Raw genomic sequence first — 22,701 nt, 5'->3', positions numbered from 1 at the left:
TCATACAGTATTTCACTAGCAAACAGCTTCTGGTCTAATTTTGCTTCATAACTAGGGTGATTTATGTCCAGATTTGCTCAGGACAGTCCTGATTTTTGCCTGTTGATTCAGCAAAATTATTACTAGTATGCCCTTTGTGGAAATACATGAAGACTATTTGAAGACTACATGAGAAGAGGTGAAGACTATTTGTTCACAGTTTGCTATAACAAGGGAGTCAGCCACCATCACTTGCGTTTTGTCAGAGCCTCAAAAACAGAGAAGTGGGAAAACTTTACAGTGGGGAATAGGGGAAGGCTTCAGGTGTGCCCTAACTGAAGACTGTTGTCATAGGGAAGCTATAGGTGGGGTAACTAGAACTAGCAGAGCATCCTATGTGTTTGGTTGGGATGCACAGTTGGTTTTCTTTTGGTCCTATGTTGACAGCAGGTCCAAAAATTTTAAAAGCTATCATTTTTTAATAAAGTTCTTGCCATCTGGGGCCATTTGTTACAGGGGTTGTTGCTGGGTTCCTGGATTGTTTCCTAGTGATAGTGATCTAACTTCCTACATGTCTGATTTGTAGATGATAGATTGGTTTTCTGGTCTGGTTGTTGCAGATTGTGAGTCAGAGTTCTATTTTTGCATATGGTCTGGCCATTTTTCATCCACATGTTCAGTGTCTTCCTGTTATCTCTCTAAAAGGTTCCAGTTTGGACAATGTAGGACCACTCTATGTGTAGTAGGAACATGGAGAAAAATATGAAGTTTGCATGTCAGAGGATCCTTACTGAGATGCAAAAATGAGGCCTGCCTGCTTGCTGGGAGCTGGAGACTGAGTTCTGTTCTGTTCTGTTCTTTTCTTTTTTGAGACAGGGTTATATGGTTTGGCTGTGTCGCCACTCAAATCTCATCTTAAATTGTAGCTTCTGTAGTTCTTATGAATTGTGGGAAGGACCCAGTGGCAGGTAAATGAATCATAGGGGCGGTTTCCCCCATACTGTTCTCGTGGTAGTGAATAAGTCTCATGAGATCTGATGGTTTTATAAGGTGTTTCCCCTTTCGCTTAGCTCTAATTCTGTCTCGTCTGCCACCATGTAAGATGTGCCTTTAATCTTCCACCATGATTGTGAGGCCTTCCCAGCCACGAGGAACTATGAGTCCATTAAGCCTCTTTTTCTTTATAAATTACCCAGTCTCGGGTGTGTCTTTATCAGCAGTGTGAAAATGGACTAATACAGAGCATCCCACTCTGTCGCCCAAGCTAGGGTGCAGTGGCATGATTTCAGCTCACTGCAACCTCTGCTTCCCTGATTTTTGTTTTTGTTTTGTTTTTTTTTGAGACATAGTCTTGCTCTGTCGCCCAGGCTGGAGTACAGTGGCACGCTCTCAGCTCACTGCAACCTCCACCTCCCACGTTCAAGCAATTCTCTGCTTCAGCCTCCCGAGTAGCTGGGATTGCAGGTGCCCACCATCACACCCAGCTAATTTTTTTGTATTTTTAGTAGAGATGGGGTTTCAGCATCTTGGCCAGGCTGGTCTTGAACTCCTGACCTCATGATCCACCCTCCTTGGCCTCCCAAAGTGCTGGGATTACAGGCGTGAGCCACTGTGCCTGGCCGCTTCCCTGGTTTAAGTGATTCTCCCACCCCAACCTCCTGAGTAGCTGGGACTACAGGTGCATGCCACCACACCCAACTAACTTTTGTATTTTTTGGTAGAGGTGGAGTTTCATCACCTTGGCCAGGCTGGTCTCAAACTCCTGACCTCAAGTGATCCACCTGCTTCAGCCTCCCAAACTGCTGGGATTACAGGCAGGGACCACTGTGCCCGGCCTTGAGCTTTTTGAGATTAAAAAAATATATTTGATTTATTTTATTTGGTAATGGCTAACAATTCCGTTTTCTAATCAGGTTTATCATTCTTTGAGGTGATTGCCTCATTTATGTCCCTAATCTTGAATAGAATGAAAATAATATTCTCCCAGGTTTCAAGCAATTCAAGCAATTCTCCTACCTCAGCTTCCCAAGTAGCTGGAATTACAGGCATGCACCACCATGCCTGGCTAATTTTTTTGTGTTTTTAGTAGAGATGGGTGATCCACCCACCTCCACCTCCCAAATTGCTGGGATTACAGGCATGAGTCATTGCTCCCGGCCTGAATCTTTCATACAGAACGTTTTTAGTAAATAATTGTTAGGTAAATGAATGAAAATTGTGAAGTAAATAATCAGAGTACTGTGATAGAAAATAACAAGGCCGGCCAGGTGCGGTGGCTCATACCTGTAATCCCAGCACTTTGGGAGGCCGAGGCGGGCGAATCACCTGAGGTTGGGAGTTTGAGACCAGCCTGACCAACATGGAGAAACCCCCATCTCTACTAAAAATACAATATTAGCCAAGGGTGCTGGCGCATGCCTGTAATCCCAGCTACTCCGGAGTTTGAGGCAGGAGAATTGCTTGAACCCGGGAGGCGGAGATTGCAGTGAGCCGAGATTGTGCCACTGCACTTGAGCCTGGGCAACGAGAGCAAAACTGTCTCAAAAAAAGGGAAGAAAATAACAAAGAAATCCTTTTGTAGTTCCTAAGTGTGAAGAATGCGTGTTTATACACAGGGGTGAGATGTGCTACCCTCAAACATTGTTCCATGCACATGACCTGTCTGACATGGAAAAAAAAGAAGAAAATAAAAAAGGGAGACCACCTCAGTCCCTGGTCAAGGGAGGTCTTTCTAAGAACGTGACAGGTAAGGACTTTAAGTATAGGAGGAGCCAATTGTACAAGGAGAGTGGGAAGAGTTTCAGGTAAAGAGAGAATCATGTGTGCCAAGACTTTAAGCAGAAAAGAAGTTGACCTGTTCCAGGAACAGAAACAGAGAAAAATAAGCTTCTTTGTTGTTTAAACCACCATTATTTCAGGTTTTTTGTCATTCAAAACCAACATTAATTTGAACAAGTACAGGTATTTGGAGGAATTTAAAAAGTTGAGTCTAAGATTGATGCAGAAGAGAAAATGACAGAAAAGAGCCAAAACATTCCTGAATAAGAACCTGGTATCATTAACATTTTTAAAAAAACACTATTGAGGTATAATTTACCTATAATAAAAAGGATCCATTTTAAGTGTGTAACTCAGTTATTTTATTCATTTATTTATTTATTTTTAAAAGATGGTCTCAGGCTGGGTGCGATGTGAGACTCCGTCTCAAAAAAAAAAAAAAATGGTCTCAGGCCAGGTGCAGTGGCTCATGCCTGTAATCCCAGCATTTTGGGAGGCCTAGGCGGGTGGATCACCTGAGGTCAGGAGTTCGAGACCAGCTTGACCAACATGGAGAAAACCCATCTCTACTAAAAATGCAAAAATTAGCCGGGCGTGGTGGTGCATGCCTGTAATCCCAGCTACGCAGGAGGCTGAGGCAGGAGAATCACTTGAACCCGGGAGGCGGAGGTTGTGGTGAGCTGAGATTGCACCATTGCACTCCATCCTGGGCCACAAGAGTGAAACTCTGCCTCAAAAAAAAAAAAAACAAAAAACCAAAGTCTCACTCTTGTGGCCCAGGCTGGAGTGCAGTTCTGATTATAGCTCACTGTAGCTTCAGCCTCCTGAACTCAAGTGACCCTCCTGCCTTAGCCTCCTGAGTAGTTAACATTACAGGCATGTGTCACTGTGCTGGCTATCTTATTTTTTTTTAAACTGGGTCTTGCTATGTTACCCAGGCTGGTTTCGAACCTCTGGCCTCAAGCAATCCTTCTGCCTCAGCCTCCAAGAGGGCTGGGATTACAGGTGTTGAGCTACCATGCTGGGCAAATTTTTTTCTAATTGAGGTATATTTACATAGCATAAAATTCACCACTTTATTCATTTTAAAGTATACAATTCAGTGGCTTTTAATATGTTTACAGGGTTATACAGACATTACCACTATATAGTTCCAGAACATTTTCATTAGCCCAGAAAGAAACCCTGTAACTATTAAGCAATCACTTCAATTTTCCCCTCTTCCCAGCCCCTGGAAACCACAAATCTACTTTTTGTTTCTATGGATTTGCCTATTTTGGACATTTCATATAAATGGAATTATACAATATGTGACCTTTTGTGTCTGATTTCTTTCACTTAGCATAATGTTTCCAAGGATTCTCCATGTTATAGCATGTATTAATACTTCATACCTTTTCATTGCTGAGTAATATTCTGTGGTATAGATATATCCCATTTTAGTTATCAGTTCATCACCTGGTAGACATTTGGGTTATTTCCACTTTAAGTTTCAGTTCTGTGGAGTATAAAGTACACCCAGAAGTGGAATTGTTATGGAGCAAGGGCTTACTGCCTGATAGGCATAGAAGCCAATACTGAGGCAGGAGAATAGGGTGTGGAGACAGGGAGCCTTCACTTCAGCCTCTGATTAGTTGCAGGCCAAGTCTTTATTTGCATAGAGTGTAACTTACTTCAGCTCCCAATTGGTCAGGGGCCAAGTCTTCATCTACATAGGGTGTAACCAATAGGAAACTTCTAAAGGGTACTTAAACTCCAGAAGATTTTGCAGCCAGGAGCTCTTGAGCTGCTTGCTCAAGCCAGCTCCCCTCTGTGGCGTGTACTTTCGCTTCAATAAATCGAAAGTATTTATTGTGCTTCATTCTTTTTATTACTGTGCTTCATTCTTTTGTTGCTTTGTTTGTGCGTTTCGTTCAATTCTTTGTTCAACACACCAAGAACGTGGACAACTCGTCAAGACCTGGACAACCTAGTCAAGACCCTTCACCAGTAACAATACCATGGCACTTGCTTTTGAGAAAATAGAAACCTTTATTGCAAAGTGGACTTGCCATGCTCAAATCTGTCTGCCTGAGCTGGAGAATGGGGACAGGTTTTATAGGCAGATAGTTACAATGAGGAAGATAGGAAAATGCAATGAGGTAGGCCAGGTGTGGTGGCTCACGCCTATAATCTCAACACTTTGGGAGGCCCAGGTGGGTGGATCACTTGAGGTCAGGAGTTCAAGACCAACCTAACAAAAATGGTGAAACCTCATCTCTACTAAAAATACAAAAATTAGCCAGGCATGGTGGTGCACACCTGTGGTCCCAGCTGCTTGGGAGGCTGAGGCAGGAGAATCACTTGAACTTGGGAGGTGGAGGTTGCAATGAGCTGAGATTGCACCACTGCCCTCCAGCCTGGGAGACAAAGTAAGACTCCATCAAAAAAAAAAAAAAAAAAAAGGAAAAATGCAATGAGATATGATCTGATTGGGTCATGCTGAGGGTCCTTGGCTCTTAAGTCTGTACTGCAACAAAATAGGGTACTCCTTGTTTCTGAATTTGGTCCCTGTTCCTTGATCCAAGCACTTTGGTTCTGCTCGTGACGAACTTTTTCATTCGTCCTGGCTCCTAAGTCCAATGGGGCACATTTGGCTCATCTGGGCATGCTTAGGTTATGTAACTTGCAACCTGGGGGTCCACTGAGAAATCACTCAGAACTTTGTTACACAAAGGTTGAACCAGATTGAATTGATTATGCTGTTAACAGAATTGCTGGGTCATATAATTCAGTGTCTTTAACTTTTTGAAGAATCACTGAACTGTTCCCTCCAGCTGCTACAACATTGTACGTTTGTATCAGCAAGGTTCAGATTTCTCCATATCCTCCCCAACAGTTAATTTCTCTTTTGTTTTTTAATTACAGCCATTCTAGTAGGTGTGAAGTAATATCTTTTTTTTTTTTTTTTTGAGACAGGGTCTCACTGTGTCACTCAGGCTGCTGTGCAGTGGCCCGATCACGGCTCACTGCAGCCTTGACCTCCTGGGCTCAAGTGATCCTCCTACCTCAGCCTGCCATATAGCTGGAATTAACAGATGCATACCACCACACCCAGCTAATTTTTTGTATTTTTTGTAGTCACGGGATTTTGCTGTGTTGCTCAGGCCTGCCTTGGCCTCCCAAAGTGTTAGGATTACAGGTGTGAGCCACCTTGCTCAGCCACAATCAAATGATTATCATTTTGATTGACATTTTTGTAAAGTTAATTTCTTTCTTTCTTTTTTTTTGTTTTTTTGAGACGGAGTCTCGCTCTCCCAAAGTGCTGGGGTTACAGGCGTGAGCCACTCCACCCAGTCCAAAAATGTATTTTATACTGACTTTATTTATTATTATTATTATTATTATTATTATTTTGAGACGGCGTTTCACTCTTGTCGCCCAAGCTGGAGTGCAATGGCATAATCTCGGCTCACTGCAACCTCTGCCTCCCGGGTTCAAGAGATTCTCCTGCCTCAGCCTCCCAAGTAGCTGGGATTACAGGCACACGCCACCATACTCGGCTAATTTTTTGTATTTTTAGTAGAAACGTTTTTCAGCATGTTAGCCAAGCTGATCTCGAACTCCTGATCTCAGCTGATCTGCTCGCCTTGGCCTCCCGAAGTGCTGGGATTACAGGTGTGAGCCACTGTACCTGGCCTATGTATTTATTTATTTTTAATTAATTTTTTTGTTGGGTAATTTCCAGGTTTTTTTCCTACATTTTCTTTTTTTTTAGAGATGGGGTCTCACTATGTTGCCCAGGTTAGAGTATAGTGGCTATTCACAAACACGATTATAGTGTACTATAGCCTCGAACTCCTGGGCTTAAGTGATTCTCCTGTCTCAGCTTCCTAAGTAGCTGGGACTACAGATACACACCACTGCGCCCAACTCTCTAGTATTTTTAAGTGCATATTTATTCATATTACATTAGCTTATATATCTGAATTGTTTTTCTGTATGCACAATTGGTAATTTGCATTCAGTGATGTTTCTCTTGTTCAAGAATATTTTTGTTGTTGTTGTTAATTTTATACTTTAGACACCAATCCCACGTGTGTAGTGTAAATGTGAATTCAAATCATATATGTAACCATGGTCCTGATCTGGAACTCTGATTTCTTTTGGGAAATTTCTTTTTTTTTGTGACGGAGTTTTACTCTTGTTGCCCAGCCTAGAGTGCAATGGTGTGAGCTCAGCTCACCACAACCTCTGCCTCCCCGGTTCAAGTGATTCTCCTGCCTCAGCCTCCTGATTAGCTGGGATTACAGGTATGCACCACCACGCCCAGCTAATTTTGTATTTTTAGTAGAGACGGGGTTTCTCCATGTTGCTCAGGCTGGTCTCGAACTCTCAACCTCAGGTGATCCGCCCACCTCAGCCTCCGAAAGTTCTGGGATTACAGGTGTGAGCCAGCGTGCCCAGCCTCTTTTTTTCTTTTTTCTTTTTTTTTTTTTTTGAGATGGAGTCTTGATCTTTTCACCCAGGCTGGAGTGCAGTGGCATTATCTCAGCTCACTGCAACCCCCACCTCCCAGGGTCAAGTGATTCTCCTGCCTCAGCCTCTCGAGTAGATGGGATTACAGGCACCCACTACCACACCTGTCTAATTTTTCTTTTTTGGTATTTTTAGTAGAGATGGGGTTTCAGCCTGTGGCCAGGCCGATCTCAAACTCTTGACCTCAGGTGATCTACCCACTTCAGCCTCCCAAAGTGCTGGGATTACAGGTGTGAGCCACCGTGCCTGGCCTCTTTTGGGGAATTTTGTCTTTTTACCCAAAGTGAAGCTTTTTTGAAATGTTCATTTGCTTTTTATATGTATTAATCATAAACCCTGCTTATACATGGGACTGATTCGTAGGATTCCTGTAATCAATGCCCTATTTTCCTTGCTTATGAGGTTTCAGTCTTTGACTCTGTTCCCTAGTTGGACAATAAAGTCCCAGCTGGCAATTGTTAACCCATAAGTAGTTACAATTCCCTCAAGGGCTTTTCAGCTTTGCTTCACTGATCCCTCTAATTTGGGTTTATGAAACTAGGGTAATCCCACCTTTTAATGAATAAGTTTAGTGTTTATTTTAAAAATTATTTTTATTTTTGTTTTTGAGTTGGAATCTTGCTCATATCACTCAGGCTGGTGTAGACTGGTGGGATCACAGCTCACTGTAACCTCAAACTCCTGGGCTCAAGTGATCCTCCTGACTCAGCCTTCCAAGTTACTGGGAATACAGGCATGTACCCCCACCCTCAGCTAAGTTTTTTTTAAATTTTATTTTCATAGAGAGAGGGTTTTACCTAGGCTGGTTTTGAACTCTTGGCTTCAAGTGAGTTCAAGATCCTTCTGCCTTGGCCTCCCAAAGTACTGGGATAACATGTGTGAACCACCATGCTGGCCTAGTGTTTATTTTTTAATGTTGCATTTTGTGTGGCATTTATTTGTGTTTGGCACTAGATGGAAGGAAGGTAAATTCTGTGTTCATTAGGTTTATTGACACAGATATTCAATCAATATTGATTGAATTTCTATGTAAGAAGATTGAAGATATTGCTTTCCTGCTTTCACATAGGGTTGCCAAGATTGTGCCAAACTAACATTTTTTTCCTTTATACTATGATTCTATTTTTAAATTTGCGAATAACGTGAGAGGTATCAGCCAAAGTTTTTGTTGTTGTTGTATGTGGCTGTTTAGTGGTTCCAGAACAGTTTGTACTGGAAAAGAATATCGTTTCTCCATTAAATTGTCTTTGCATATTTATCAAAAAAATTAATTGACCATATATTTGTGGGTTTATTTCTACATTCTTAATTCTGTTCTATTTATCTATGCATCTGTCTCTCCTTTCATGAATATCACAGTGTTTTGATCGTGGTAGCTTTTAGTACATCTTGAAATCAGGTAGTGTGAGCCCTTCAACTTTGCTCTTTTTCAAAATTGTCTTGGCTATTGAAATTCCTTTGTCTTTCCATATAAATTTTAGAATATAGTTAAGATTTCTACAAACATGCTAATATTGTTTTAATTGGATTGCATTGAACCTACAGATCTGTTTGGAAGAATCGACATTTTAACAATATTGAGTCTTCTAATCCATGAACATGATTTTTTTATTTATTTAGGTTTTCTCTCTTTCTCCTTCCTTCCTTCCTTCCTTCCTTCCTTCCTTCCTTCCTTCCTTCCTTCCTTCCTTCCTTCCCTTCCTTCTTCTTTCTTTCTTTTTTTTTTTTTCTTCTGGGTCTTGCTCTGTCACCCCAGGCTGGAGTGCAGTAGTGTGGTCATTGCTCACTGTAGCTCAACCTGCCAGGCTCAAGTGATCCACCCAACTCAGCCTCCCAAGTAGATGAGACTACAGACCTGCAGCTGGCTAATTTTGCATTTTTACAGCCAGAGATGGGGTTTCACCATGTTTCCCAGGCTGGTCTCGAACCTCTGGGCTCAGGTGATCTACCCACTTTGGCCTCCCAAAGTGCTGGGATTACAGGCATGAGCCACTGCATCTGACCTATTTAGGTTTTCTTTTATTTCATCAGTATCTTGTATTTATCACATACAGATCCTGGAGATATCTTACTAGATTTATTCCTAAGTATTTCAAGATTTTTATGATATTTTAAGTGGTACTGTTCGGATTTTTTTTTTTTTTTTTTTTTTTTTTGAGACAGGGTCTCATTCTGTCACCCAGGCTGGAGTGTGGTGGTGCGAGCTGGTCTCACTGCAACCTTTACCTCCTGGGTTCAAGTGATTCTCCTGCCTCAACCTCCCTAGTAGTTGGGATGACAGGTGCCTCCCACCGTGCCTGGCTAATTTTTGTATTTTTAGTAGAGATAGTTTTCACCATGTTGGCCAGGCTGGTCTCAAACTCCTGACCTCAGGTGATCTGCCTGCCTTGGCTTCCCAAAGTGCTGAGATTACAGGCATGAGCTACCGTGCCTAGCCCACTGTTTTGATTTTTAACTGGCAATTGCTAGTATATGGAAATGCAATTAATTTTTGTGTGTTAACCTTGTGTCCTCTCTTTGCTAATAATACAGTCTATGTAGACAAAATTGATTACTTCATTTCCAGTCCATAAATATTTTTTTCTTGCCTTATTGTGCTGACTAGACATAACAGAGAAGAAAAACAAGGTGCAACAATGAAAACAGGAAGATTAAGGGTTTGCCCTATGACTTCACTTCTTTGATGGATCTAAGAAGAGTTTTTGATTTTTCAGTTTGTTTGGGTTTTTACTTGTTGTAAGAACAGTTGCTACGTTTAGGTCTGTACGTGCTAAACCAGAAACCCAAACAGTTCAGTTTATACTTTTAAAATATAACACATATTTTATTTTACTTATGTATTTTATTATATTATATTTTTTTGAGGCAAGGTCTCACTCTCTTCCCCGGGATGAAGTGCAGTGGTATGATCATGGCTGACTGCAGCCTTTGACCTCCTGGTCTCAAGTGATCCTCTGATCTCAGCCTCTTGAGTCACTTGGATTGTAGACATGTTTCACCATGCCTGGCTAATAGAACATGTATGTTAAAACAAGAATTATATTAATACACAAACACCACTTATTGTTTTTTATCCTCATCATTTCTTTCTCCTAAGTTCTGTATTCCTTTTAGTTTAGACATTGCAACCATGTTTTTAAGTAGGATAAGAGACAGAGGCTATCTTAATTTTATGGTAATTCAATCATTACCACTGATTATGGTGCCAGCTTTTAAAATTTTCCCAGGATAAAATAGCAGATAAAGAATGTGAAATATCATCCAGCTCAATGGCTCACACCTGTAATCCCAGCACTTTGGCAGGCCAAGGTGGGCAGATCACTTGAGGCCAGGAGTTTGAGACCAGCCTGGTCAACATGGCAAAACCCCATCTCTACTGAAAACACAAAAATTAGCTTTGTCTTTTCATAGAAATTTTGGAATATGATTAAGATTTCTACAAAAAATGCTACTATTGTTGCATGGTGGCATGTGCCTGTAGTCCCAGCCACTTGAACTTGGGAGGCGGAGGTTGCAGCAAGCTGAGATGGCATTACTGCACTCCATCCTGGGCGACAGAGTGGGACTCTGTCTCAAAAAAAAAAAAAAAAGAAAAAGAGTGTGAAATAGCCTGTATTTCCTATTCCATCTCAGGGGGAATGCGTGTGAGATGAGGTTTACGATTTTAGTAAAATCTGGACTAATATAAATAAAATCTGTCATGATAGTGTAGGTCATTCATTCAGGAACCATTTATTAACCACCAGATATTTATAGAATAGAAAGTATTGGGATATAAAAATAAATAAAATCTGTCACTTTTATTATAATCTAAAGCAGGGATGTCTAATCATTTGGCTTCACTGGGCCACATTGGAAGAAGAATAGTCCTGGGCCACATATAAAACACACTAAGACTAATGATAGCTGATGAGATGAAATAAAAAAAACTGCAAAAACAATTTCATAATGTCTTAAGAAAGTTTATAAATTTGTGTTAGATTGCATTCAATGCCTTTCTGGACCACATGTGGCCTATGGGCCACTGGCTAGAGAAGCTTGATCGAAGGTGTGACTGGCAAAGCACATAAGGAAGACTGTGATAAGTATTTTTTTTCCCACCTCAAGATAACTGAGTATGTAATGAATATTCTGATAGAGATATATACAAGGTACATTGGGAGTTTGGTAATAGCTGGTTTAATTAATTAGATAATCTGTTAATTGTATCTCTAGCTTTAACCTATGAACCCTTTGTGAATCTATGAACCTATACTGCATCAGGCAAATCCAGTTGGGTTTTTGTGTTTTTGTTTGTTTGTTTGTTTGTTTAAGACGGAGTTTCACTTTTGTTGCCCAGGATGGAGTGCAATGGAGCAGTCTCGGCTCACTGCAGCCTCTGCCTCCCGGGTTCAAGTGTTTCTCCTGCCTCAGCCTCCTGAGTAGCTAGGATTACAGGCATGCGCCACCACGCCTAGCTAATTTTGTATTTTTAGTAGAGATGGGGTTTCTCCATGTTGGTCAGGCTGGTCTCGAACTCCCTACCTCAGGTGATCCGCCCTCCACGGCCTCCCAAAGTGCTAGGATTACAGGTGTGAGTCACTACACCCGGCCCAGTTGGTTTTGCCTTCATACTAATTCTCCTGTTTTACTTTCTGTGTGATCTCTCTTCTGACAAACTTGTTTCCCTTTCACACATTCAGTGCACTAAATAGCCAGAATGAGATTTTTAAAATGTAGATCAGATAAGCTACTTTCTTGCTTAGAACTCTCCAGGTTTCTCATCATATTAGGATAAAAATCCTTGGCCGGGCGCGGTGGCTCAAGCCTGTAATCCCAGCACTTTGGGAGGCCGAGGTGGGCGGATCACGAGGTCAGGAGATCAAGACCATCCTGGCTAACATGGTGAAACCCCGTCTTTACTAAAAAATACAAAATATTAGCCGGGCGTGGTGGCGGGCGCCTGTAGTCCCAGCTACTCGGGAGGCTGAGGGAGGAGAATGGCGTGAACCCGGGAGTCGGAGCTTGCAGTGAGCTGAGATCCGGCCACTGCACTCCAGCCTGGGCGACAAAGCGAGACTCCATCTCAAAAAAAAAAAAAAAAAACCCAAAAATCCTTGCCAAGGGTCTACAAGGCCCATATAACCTTACCTTGCCTCCTTCCCTTCCTCTCAGCACTCTCTTGCCCTTTTCCCCTGTGCCTTAGCCACAAGAGCACAGTAGTCTTTTTTCTATTCTTTTAACACATTAAGCCTCTACGTACAACTGGGCCTTTGCAATTATTGTTCCTACTTTCTGAAACATTCTGCCCGCAGACCTTCATACAGCTATTGTTCAAATTTCTACTTAAGTGTCATTCCTCAGCTTGGCTTTCCCTGATCACTCCCTCTCCAAGTCTTTCCCCATCCCCTTCCAAGTACTTATGACTGCCTGTCATTAGTATATTTATTTTGTCGTCTGTCTTTCTCACTGTAATGGAAACCACAGGCTTGTGGGGACTTTCCCCTTCCTGTTCACTGTGTATCTCCAAGGTTTGGAACAGTAGCTCATATATTCTGGCTGCTCAGAAAATATTGGTTGAATGAATAAATAACTTTGACACAACCGCTCATAGAGCTTATCACTGCTTGAAGTTATCTTTTTCCTGTACTTTGTTATACTTTATTGCCTGTTCCTCCCACTCACCCTACTAGAGCAGCAACTTGTTCGCCTTGTTTATTTCTGTATCTCTGGAGTCTAGAGCAGTTCTTGGCCTATAGCAGGGGTGTTGTCAATAAATATAGCAGTCTCATCCACAGTTTTGCTTTCACTGGTTTCATTTACCTGAGGTCAATCACAGTCCTAAAATGTTAAATGGAAACTTTCAGAAATACACAATTCATGAGTTTTAAATTGTGTGCCACTCTTAGTAGTGTAATGAAATCTCCTGCTGCTCGCTTCATCCTGCTTGGGACATGAATTATCTATCCCCTTGTCCAGCATATCCATGCTGTCTATGCCACCTACCTGTTAGTCACGTAGTAGCCATCTTATCAGTTGTCAGATTGACTGCAGCAGTATCACAGTGCTTGTGTTCAAGTACCCATTATTTTACTTAACAATGGCCCAAAGTTCAAGAGCAGTGATACTGGCAATTCAGATATGCCAAAGAGAAGCCATAAAGTGCTTCCTTTAAGTGAAATGGTCAAAGTTCTTGACTTAAGGAAAGAAAAGAAACCATATGTGACTGCTAAGATCTGTGGTAAGAACTGATCTTTTGTCCGTGAAGTTCTGAAAAAGGAAAAAGGAATTTGTGCTAGTTTTGCTGTTGCAACTCAAACTACAAAAGTTGTGGCCACAGTGCCTGATAAGTGCTTAGTTAAGATGGAAAAGGCGGCAGAGCACAGTGGCTCATGCCTGTAATCCCGGCACTTTGGGAGGTCAAGGTGGACGGATCACTTGAGGCCAAGGATTTGAGACCAGCTGGCCAACATGGTGAAACCCCATCTCTACTAAAAATGCAAAAAACTAGCTGGGCACAGTGGCCTGCACCTGTAATCTCAGCTACTCCAGAGGCTGAGGCAGGAGAATCGCTTGAACTTGGGAGGTGGAGGTTGCAGAGAGCTGAGATGGCGCCAATTGCACTCCAGCCTGGGCAACAGGATGAAACTTCGTCTGAGAAAAACAAAAACAAAAAACAACCACCACAAAAAAGATGTGGGTGGAAGACATGAACAGAAAACGTGTCTCAATTGATGGCAACATGTTGAGCCAGAAAGTATTGAGCTTATACGAAGACGTCAGTGAGGGACTCCCTAAAACAAGTGATACCAAGCCACTTACTGCAAGTAATGGATAGTTAGACGAATGTAAGAATAGATTTGGACTGAAAAATATAAAAATCACTGGAGAGCTGCATCTGTCTCTTTGTCTTATCACATAGACATTTTATCATCATATATCATTTCAAGAATAAGGGTAAGTATAGTACAATAAGATATTTTGAGACAGAGAGAGAAAGACCACATTTCCATACTTTTTATTATGGTATAATTGTTCTATTTTATTATTACTTGTTAATCTCCTACTATGCGTGATTTATAAATTAAGCTTTATCATAGGTATGTATATATAGGAAAAAACATAGTACACGTAGGGTTTGGTACTACCTACCATGTCAGGCATCCACTTGGGGGTCTTGGAAAGTAGCCCCTGCAGATAAGGAGTACTACTGTAGCAGGAAGAGCCGCAGACAAAACCCCTCAGACACCAAGTTAAAGAAGGAAGGGGTTTATTCAGCTGGGAGCATTGGCAAGACTCCTGTCTTAAGAGCTGAGTTCCCTGAGTGAGCAATTCCTGTTCCCTTTAAGGGCTCACAACTCTAAGGGGGTCCATGTGAGAGCGTCATGATTGATTGAGCAAGCAGGGAGTATGTGACTGGGGGCTGCATGCACCGGTAACAGAATGGAACAGAACAGGACAGGGATTTTTACAGTGCTCTTCCATACAATGTCTGGAATCTATAGATAACATAACCGGTTAGGTCAGGGGTTGATCTTTAACTACTAGGCCCAGGGTGCAGCACCAGGCTGTCTGCCTGTGAATTTCATTTCTGCCTTTTAGTTTTCACTTCTTTTTTCTTTGGAGGCAGAAATTGGGCATAAGACAATATGAGGGGTGGTCTCCTCCCTTATTCTCCCCCTTTGAGACTCTCACTCATTTTATTAGTGGGAGTTCTCACCTTCATCCTCACTACCTATGGCTTCCTGCATGACAGATCGATAGTGATTTACGTAGTACACTTGTACTGAAGCATTCCGGTGAACTAGAGTAGTGATGAAACCTTTTACCATTTGAATGAGTACAGGTAGTAAACACGGGATCAGTAAGCAGGTTCCTGTTACTACTATAATTTCTATTATAAGAGTTTTAAATCCTCCTACCACTGGGAACCATTTTCAAACATGGCCTCAGGGTCAAATCCATGCCACACTTGTACAGGCACATGTTTCAGTTTCGTCATGTCTTTAACTATATCTTCGACTACTTGCCCCTAATCATCTACGTGCAGGCAGCAATTGGTAAGGTTAAATTTTCCACAGACTTCTCCTTCAGCTGCTAGCAAGTAGTCGAGAGTTAATCTATTCTGAGAGATAGCATTTCTCATCTGAGTTTCTTGCCGGGCCAAAACAGTCAAGGCTTTACTGGTTTTATTAGTGATGATCTCCAAGACAGCTTGCAACCATATGATTCAGTTGAGCATGTAAATAGGGGTCCGGTATCCCCATGAGCCATCTTGTGCCTAAGTGGCAGGCCCATAGTATTGTTTAATTTCTTCAGGAGGCCATTTATCATCTTTTCAATTACCTATGGCTATGTTTTGCTTTTCGCAGGAAGCATAGACAGGGAAGTCCAGGAGTTTGCCTGTTTTTATGGGCGTAGGAAGAAAGACGGTTTAATAGTGACAATAACACAACTACCTGTCCACTGGTCAGGCAGCTTAGCATAGGTTCTATGTCCATATATCCAGCATAGCCCAGTGGGAGCTGTCCAGTCCCAGTGGGATTCTGGGTGGGCCCAAATGGTCTGCAACTTTGGAAATTTACTGAATGAATTTTTCTCTGTGAGGTTTGAACTCCACCATGTAACTGTTTTTGTGGTACCATTGTACAGTTTTTGTCCCAGGCAACTAAGTCGTCCTGCAGGATGAGTGAATTCTTTCCCTTCTCTAGCTATGCAATATTGTCCAATAATTGAGACTTTTAGAACCCAGAAATTATCAGGGTGATTCTTTTGGGCTGGGAATTCATCAGGAACTGGGTCTGTAGGCACTAATTCTCAGGCTTCCTATGGCCATTGATCTCCCATTACAATTCCTCCACAAACGTAACATGAAGTGACATTTAGAGACTGGGCTACATGCTCGGCTAATTGCAAAAACAAATTTCTGATTTTTCCTGGAGTCTCTGGTACTGGCACATTTAGTTCATCATAGAAAGGCTGAAATACTGGTTCCGGAGAGAGTTTACGAACCTCCCCTATTACTAAGATATTTACTCTAGGATCTAGTCCTTTTCCATCGATGTCCAGAGATACGTGTTCTCCTTTTTCCCACCTTGGGTTTAAGGGATTTGTAATTACTAATTTCAAGGGGTTGCAGCTTCCACTTGTACAGAAGGGGCTGCCTTCTTTCTGGAGCTAAACAGGATTTTTTCGTCTTTTTTCTAAGTAGTGTAGAACATGACACAAGACCAGTAATTACACACATTTGCACATGAGCACATGAGCCTAATTCATGGCAGATATACTTATTTCCTGCTGTGTAACTTTTTTTTTTTCCAATTAAAGAACCATATCCAATTCCATGCCAATTGCTATTGATAGTGGCACAAGCATTAAATTTTAGTGTTATATGCTTGGGGACCCCTCTTTCCTCTTTCCTAACCATTACTTTACTTGTGTTGCCTAGAAAAGGACCAGTCCTTAATTTTATTTTAAAAACTGTGATCATGGGAGGCTTAAAATGGGTCATAACACACAGGTTGGTTATTTCCTGGGCTACATACCTTAGATAGAATAGCATTATACAAACAAGTTTCTTTTAGAGTCCTGGTACACTTATAATAACCATAAAATAATAGGACTGTAGCAATCTTGTATCCTACCTCAGTGACTTGATGTATATATACTGGGAACAGTCATCAGTCTGAGGAAGGTCAGTTGAAGTCCTTACTGTACAAGTCCAAATTTTAAGGAAAATGAGTCCCGCAATGAGTTTCCTCATGCTTTGGCCGTGCACGGACCAGTCAGCTTGCAGGTGTGACTGGAGCAGGGCTTATCGTCTTCTTCAGAGTCACTTTGCAGAGGTTGGCAAAGCTGCTCCTATCCACGTACAGCTCTCAGTCTACTGAAGTTTAAGGATGGTCTCAGAGGTTGGGCCTGCTAGAATAAACTGAGTCCAATACCTCTACACAGTTATGTTCAACTGGGCTCTCTAATACCGGGAGCAAGGTGGCGGGGTTTAGGGTGTTGCAAACTTTAATGGTTATGCGGGGATTTTCACAGAGCAAGCTTTGGTATCTAGTTAGTCTAGCATTCGTTAGCTCATTAGCTAATGAGCTAATGTCCTTTGGTATTTATTAAAGTCACCACCGCCTGGGGGCACTTTATGTTTAGGTTTTGCCCAAGAGTTAACTTATCTGCTTCTTGTGCTAACAGGGCCATTGCTGCCAGGGCCCTTAGACATGGGGGCCAGGCTTTGGAAACCCTGTCTAGTTGTTTTGAGAGATAGGCCACTGGCCTTGGCCAGGGCCCCACAGTCTGGGTTAAAACTCCAACTGCCATTTTTTCTCTTTCTGACACAGGAGAATGTAAAGTTTTGTCAGGTCCGGTAGCCCCAGGGCTGGGGCCGACATGAGTTTTTCTTTAAACTCATGAAAAACTCGTTGCTGTTGGTTGTAATAGATGTAGTTTATCCAATCTGCATTTTTATTAACTGTCACCCACTAAAATATTGACTTAAATCCTGTAGCTATTTGATTTCAAGCTTTAAATTGATCTGGTATTCCTTGCGGGGCTCCAATTGCATCTAAATAGATGTGAGAGTCAAAAGACCCATAAGGGGCTTCTCTAGCTTTACAATGTCTTATTTTTATTCCCTTTGGTTGATGAAATGCCAGGGTGAAAGGGATAGCCAAATGAACTAAAACATAAGTGCCACGCCAGTTATTCAGCAGAGTGCCCAGTAAAGGTCCACCACAATACCACCACATGTCCGCTTGGGGATGAACAAGGGCTGACTGATTGATAAGCTCTTGAAAATTCTTAAGCTCATCACATTCCTTCAGGTCTCCAAGGAATGCTAAGTTTCCTCCCTGTCGTGAGAGGGACAAAGTGAACTTAGTGTTGGGAGACGGAAGCTGGATGGCCCTTGGGGGCTGAACTACAGGGTGCCAGACTTTGGGAAATAGTGGAGAGAGCTTGGCATGACTTATTACTCCAGGCTGTAGAATCCTGGAAAAGAGCTACCATGCAGCCTACGCCTGGTCGACTGGAGGATCACCTTAGTGGAAGGGGACAATCTGGGCCTCTGGCCTGCCATATACACAAGCATAACAATTGCTTTTGTTTAACGTGCAGATGGAATATTTGATCCATTTTAACCAGGCATTTGCATCTTGGTGTCCTGTCTTAATCGTTTGTTTTAAGTCTTTAACTTAAAGTTTGTTTGAAGTCTTTAACTTTGTTTAAGTCTTTAACTTTGATGATCCTCTAGTAAAATGAATGTATGGTTTTAGGAAGGTACCAAAACTGTTCGGGGCAGTCCATCCTTGCTCTTCAGTGGTCCACAGAACATTGGACCAACTATGGCATGAAAGCTCTACATTGGGGGGCAACACTCCTGGTTGGCACTGGGGTCTTTATCGAAATCTCCCCGGATTAAATGGTCCTAGTTTACTAATGTCCAGTCTGAGGAGAGTCAGGAGGGACAGAAGTACTTTTCTGAAGTAGAAAGCTGTCTTTGACTTGGCAATCTCCACAGGGTATAAGAAGGCAAGCATTAAATGCAATAGTTTGGGCAAAATTGACTTGGTTATGTTAATAACTAGATGGTCAACAATAGAACGAGGAAAGAAAAGAGAGTAATAGAATAGATGAAAAGAGTTAAATTTTTCTTAGCTTTAGTTTGGTAGGGTTTTCCCCTGGTACTATGGCCCACGACTCTGGAGTGGGTGGCACTTTCTGAGTGGGTGTGATGAGTCCATCCTTTTTTGCTGTAGGAACAGCAGTCTTGGTGGTTGGCAGCACAAGGTAGGGTCCTCCCAAGGCTGGCTCGAGTTTTTCTTCTTTCTACCCTTTGATGAGTATGTGATCTTCAGGCTGGTGCTGGTTTATCAGAAGTTCTAGGGGTGGTACATGTGCTAAAAGACTTATAGTTTTTGAGGGAAAGGAAAGTGGAAGATAGACCAAGTGTATAATTTTTAAGAAATTGACCTTTTGTTTTAAATGTGGGGACCTTGGCAGTGGACTTTACAGTCCTTAGTGCCTTTTTACTAAGAAATTTCCTTTAGCACCTATTTTTATTAATTTTTAAACCAAAGAAAGCCAAAAGCCATTTTACATTTAACAATGCTTCCTGTATGATTTTTATACTAGATAAGCTAAATTTTACCTTTATATTAGTGTGATATTAATGTTAAACCCAATTTTAATAAAACCTTATAGACAGACATATTTATCCAATTTTTAATGTTTGACCATAAGGTAAGATTTTATAGACTCTTTTTAACCTTTTATAATTTTTGCTAAAGAGCAGGCTGGTGCTTTAAGAAAAACCTGTTATGCTTTTATTTTAATATCCAGTTTACAGAAAAACTGGATGGTACCTCTAATTTTAGCCAATGTTTACACATAGAATTTTCTTTCCAATTAACATTTTAAAACTTGATTTAACCTTTAAAACAAAATATACATATTTTTGACCTTTTAATATAGGTACTACTTTACATTCTTATGCCTCCTTGTAATTTTTCTACCAAAAGTACCTTTTACTTTCCTTATACACCTTGTACATAAACTGTTTCTTTAATAGTTTTACATTTAGGAGGCCTAATTACTTTTACATTATACAACATTTCTTGCATGAATTTCCTTTTATAACCTTTTTTTAATGACTTTCACAGATAATTCTTTGACATGCCTTAACCTTTTTGACTTGTCGCAAACATCCTTTTTTTTTTTTTTTTTTTTTTTTTTTACAACCAGTTAATTTACTTTAGGACAATAATTTACCATATAACATTCCTTTTCATATAAATTCTCCCCTATTTTAGGACAATAATTTACCATATAACATTCCTCTTTATATAAATTCTCCCCTCCTTTTTTTTTCTAACATTAAGATTACTTTCTAACATAAGATTACTTTAAGATTTTTGAGTTAGTAAGCTACTTTTTTGCTTTTTTGCCTTTGGATAGTTCTGAACTGAACTAGTGAGGTGTGCTTACAATGAGGTTTCCTCTGAAAGTTATTTTTCTACTTTCTTCTGTTAGCAAAGCAGTTGCTGCTACAGGTTGAATGTATTTGGGCCATCCGTGGATTACTGAAATAAGGATTTTTGATAGAAGGCTACAGGTTGTCAGTGGCCTCATTTGGCCCCTCTCTGCCTCTGCACCCCTCTCTGCCCCCCTCTCTCTCTCCCTGCCTTTCTCTCTCTTCTCTCCACCTCTCTCTCTTTCCTCTTTGTCTCTCTCTCTCTCTCTCTCTCCTCTCTGCCTCTCTTTCTCTCCTCTCTGTCTCTGTCTCTCTCTCTCTGCCTCTGCCAGCCGCTTATGCTGCAGTTCTCTCAACCACTGTGGAGGGATCTAAAAGAGGCTGTAACCAAGTGTCTGTGTATGAGAACTGGTCTAGGTGCCCTGGCTTTACAGGTTACCTTGTGCCATACCTTTGAAACAGGGGACCTGTCCAGGCTTCCTTCTGATGGCCAACCCACCTCTAATGCTGGCCAGTCTATTTTACATAAAGTTCTAAGGTTTCCTGGTGTCATAGTAACTCCATAGTCTTCCTTAAATCTCTTTTTGGGCCGGGCGTGGTGGCTCACGCCTGTAATCCCAGCACTTTGGGAGGCCGAGGCGGGCGGATCATGAGGTCAGGAGATTGAGACCATCCTGGCTAACACGGTGAAACCCCATCTCTACTAAAAAATACAAAAAACTAGCCGGGCGAGGTGGCGGGCGCCTGTAGTCCCAGCTACTCAGGAGGCTGAGGCAGGAGAATGGTGTGAACCTGGGAGACAGAGCTTGCAGTGAGCTGAGATCCGGCCACTGCACTCCAGCCTGGGTGACAGGGCCAGACTCCGTCTCAAAAAAAAAAAAAAATCTCTTTTTGAAATTTTTCAACATAGTTCCTAGTGGGGTGGGTTTACTTTGTGCCTCACCCATGTTTCCTTGAGACAAAATGCCACGCTCACACCACACGCACACAACAAAACAAAGAATGGGTAAGAAGGGCACACACACACTTTTACAGTTTACGCCACACCAGAATAAAAACCAAAATCAGAGTATCAAGAAATCCAAGCCAGGTCAAAACCAAAACCAAAGTATCAAGCAATCCAAGTCAAGTCAAAAACAAAAACCAAAGTGCCAGTACAGGCACTTTGTGCCGGGCTGTCTGCCTGTGGATGAAGCATGGGTGATCAGGCCATGCTTCCACTCAAATGGAGTAGGCAAGTTCCCAAGACCAGTCGTATCAAGCAATTCAAACCAAGTCAAAACCAAAACCAAAACCAAAGTGCTAATAAAGGCACACCATGGGTGATAAGGCCACGCTTCCACTCAGATGGAGTAGGCAAGTTCCAAAGACCAGTTTTACCAAGTTTTAGATGTCCATACTCCAACTGCCCATTCCTTCCCGGTGTTCAGCCACTGCGTTGATCCTCCACAGGGGCCTGCCACACACTGCTCCCACCGGGGCAAATGCCTATCTGGGAGCGCTCTCAGGATCCGTGTCGCTAGTGCTGGTCGGAGTCCCCCGCAGAGATCTTCCACAGGGCAGGCTTAAGCTGCCTAAGGAGCTGCCTTGACCATCTGCCAATCACCTTGCTTCCTGGTCAGGGAACCAAGAAATGTAGCAAGATGGGCCGCAGACAAAACCCCTCAGACACCAAGTTAAAGAAGGAAGGGGTTTATTCAGCTGGGAGCATCGGCAAGACTCCTGTCTCAAGAGCCAAGCTCCCCAAGTGAGCAATTCCTGTCCCTCTTAAGGGCTCACAACTGTAAGAGGGTCCACGTGAGAGGGTCGTGATCGATTGAACAAGCAGGGGGTACGTGACTGGGGGCTGCATGCAACGGTAATCAGAACGGAACAGAATAGGTCAGGGATTTTTACAATGCTTTTCCATACAATGCCTGCAATCTACAGATAACATAACAGGTTAGGTCAGGGATCGATCTTTAACTACTAGGCCCAGGACATGGCACCAGGCTGTCTGCCTGTGGGTTTCATTTCTGCCTTTTAGTTTTTACTTCTTCTTTCTCTGGAGGAAGAAATTGGGCATAAGACAATATGAGGGGTGGTCTCCTCCCTTACTACTGTATTTGTTAAATGAATGAATGGATGAGTAAGACATTGTATTCACTTTTAAAGATCTTAAAATCTAGAGAGGAGAGAAACATTGCTGTAGGAGAGAATAAACAAAGGACTGTGAAATCTCTGGAGAAATTGAGATCAGGAAAGGAAGGGAAAATCACAAATGTCAGGCCAGGAGCATCAGGTTAGTTAGATCTGTGCTTTGAGATGAAAACCCCTTACAAATCCCAAGTCAGGGAATGCAGTGGTTCTAGAGCCAACTCTAAAGAAAATTTCACACATGGGAAATACATCCTACTGGATATCCAGATTAAAAGCATTCAGTAGAGACTGGTGCAGTGGCTCAGGCCTGTAATCCCAGCACTGTGGACTGAGGC

General features: G+C 42.0%; 1 non-coding gene across 1 annotated transcript; it reads left to right on the top strand.

The window, feature by feature from the left end:
* The first annotated feature begins 2,548 nt into the window (after positions 1 to 2,548).
* Positions 2,549 to 2,647, top strand: LOC116272503. Its single transcript, XR_004181177.1, has one exon. It is a non-coding gene; the product is annotated as a small nucleolar RNA U13 (small nucleolar RNA).
* The last annotated feature ends 20,054 nt before the right edge of the window (positions 2,648 to 22,701 follow it).

The sequence above is a fragment of the Papio anubis genome, chromosome 1, assembly GCF_008728515.1.
Source record: "Papio anubis isolate 15944 chromosome 1, Panubis1.0, whole genome shotgun sequence".
Classification (NCBI taxonomy): domain Eukaryota; kingdom Metazoa; phylum Chordata; class Mammalia; order Primates; family Cercopithecidae; genus Papio; species Papio anubis.
This window is presented reverse-complemented; position numbering and strand designations above follow the sequence as displayed.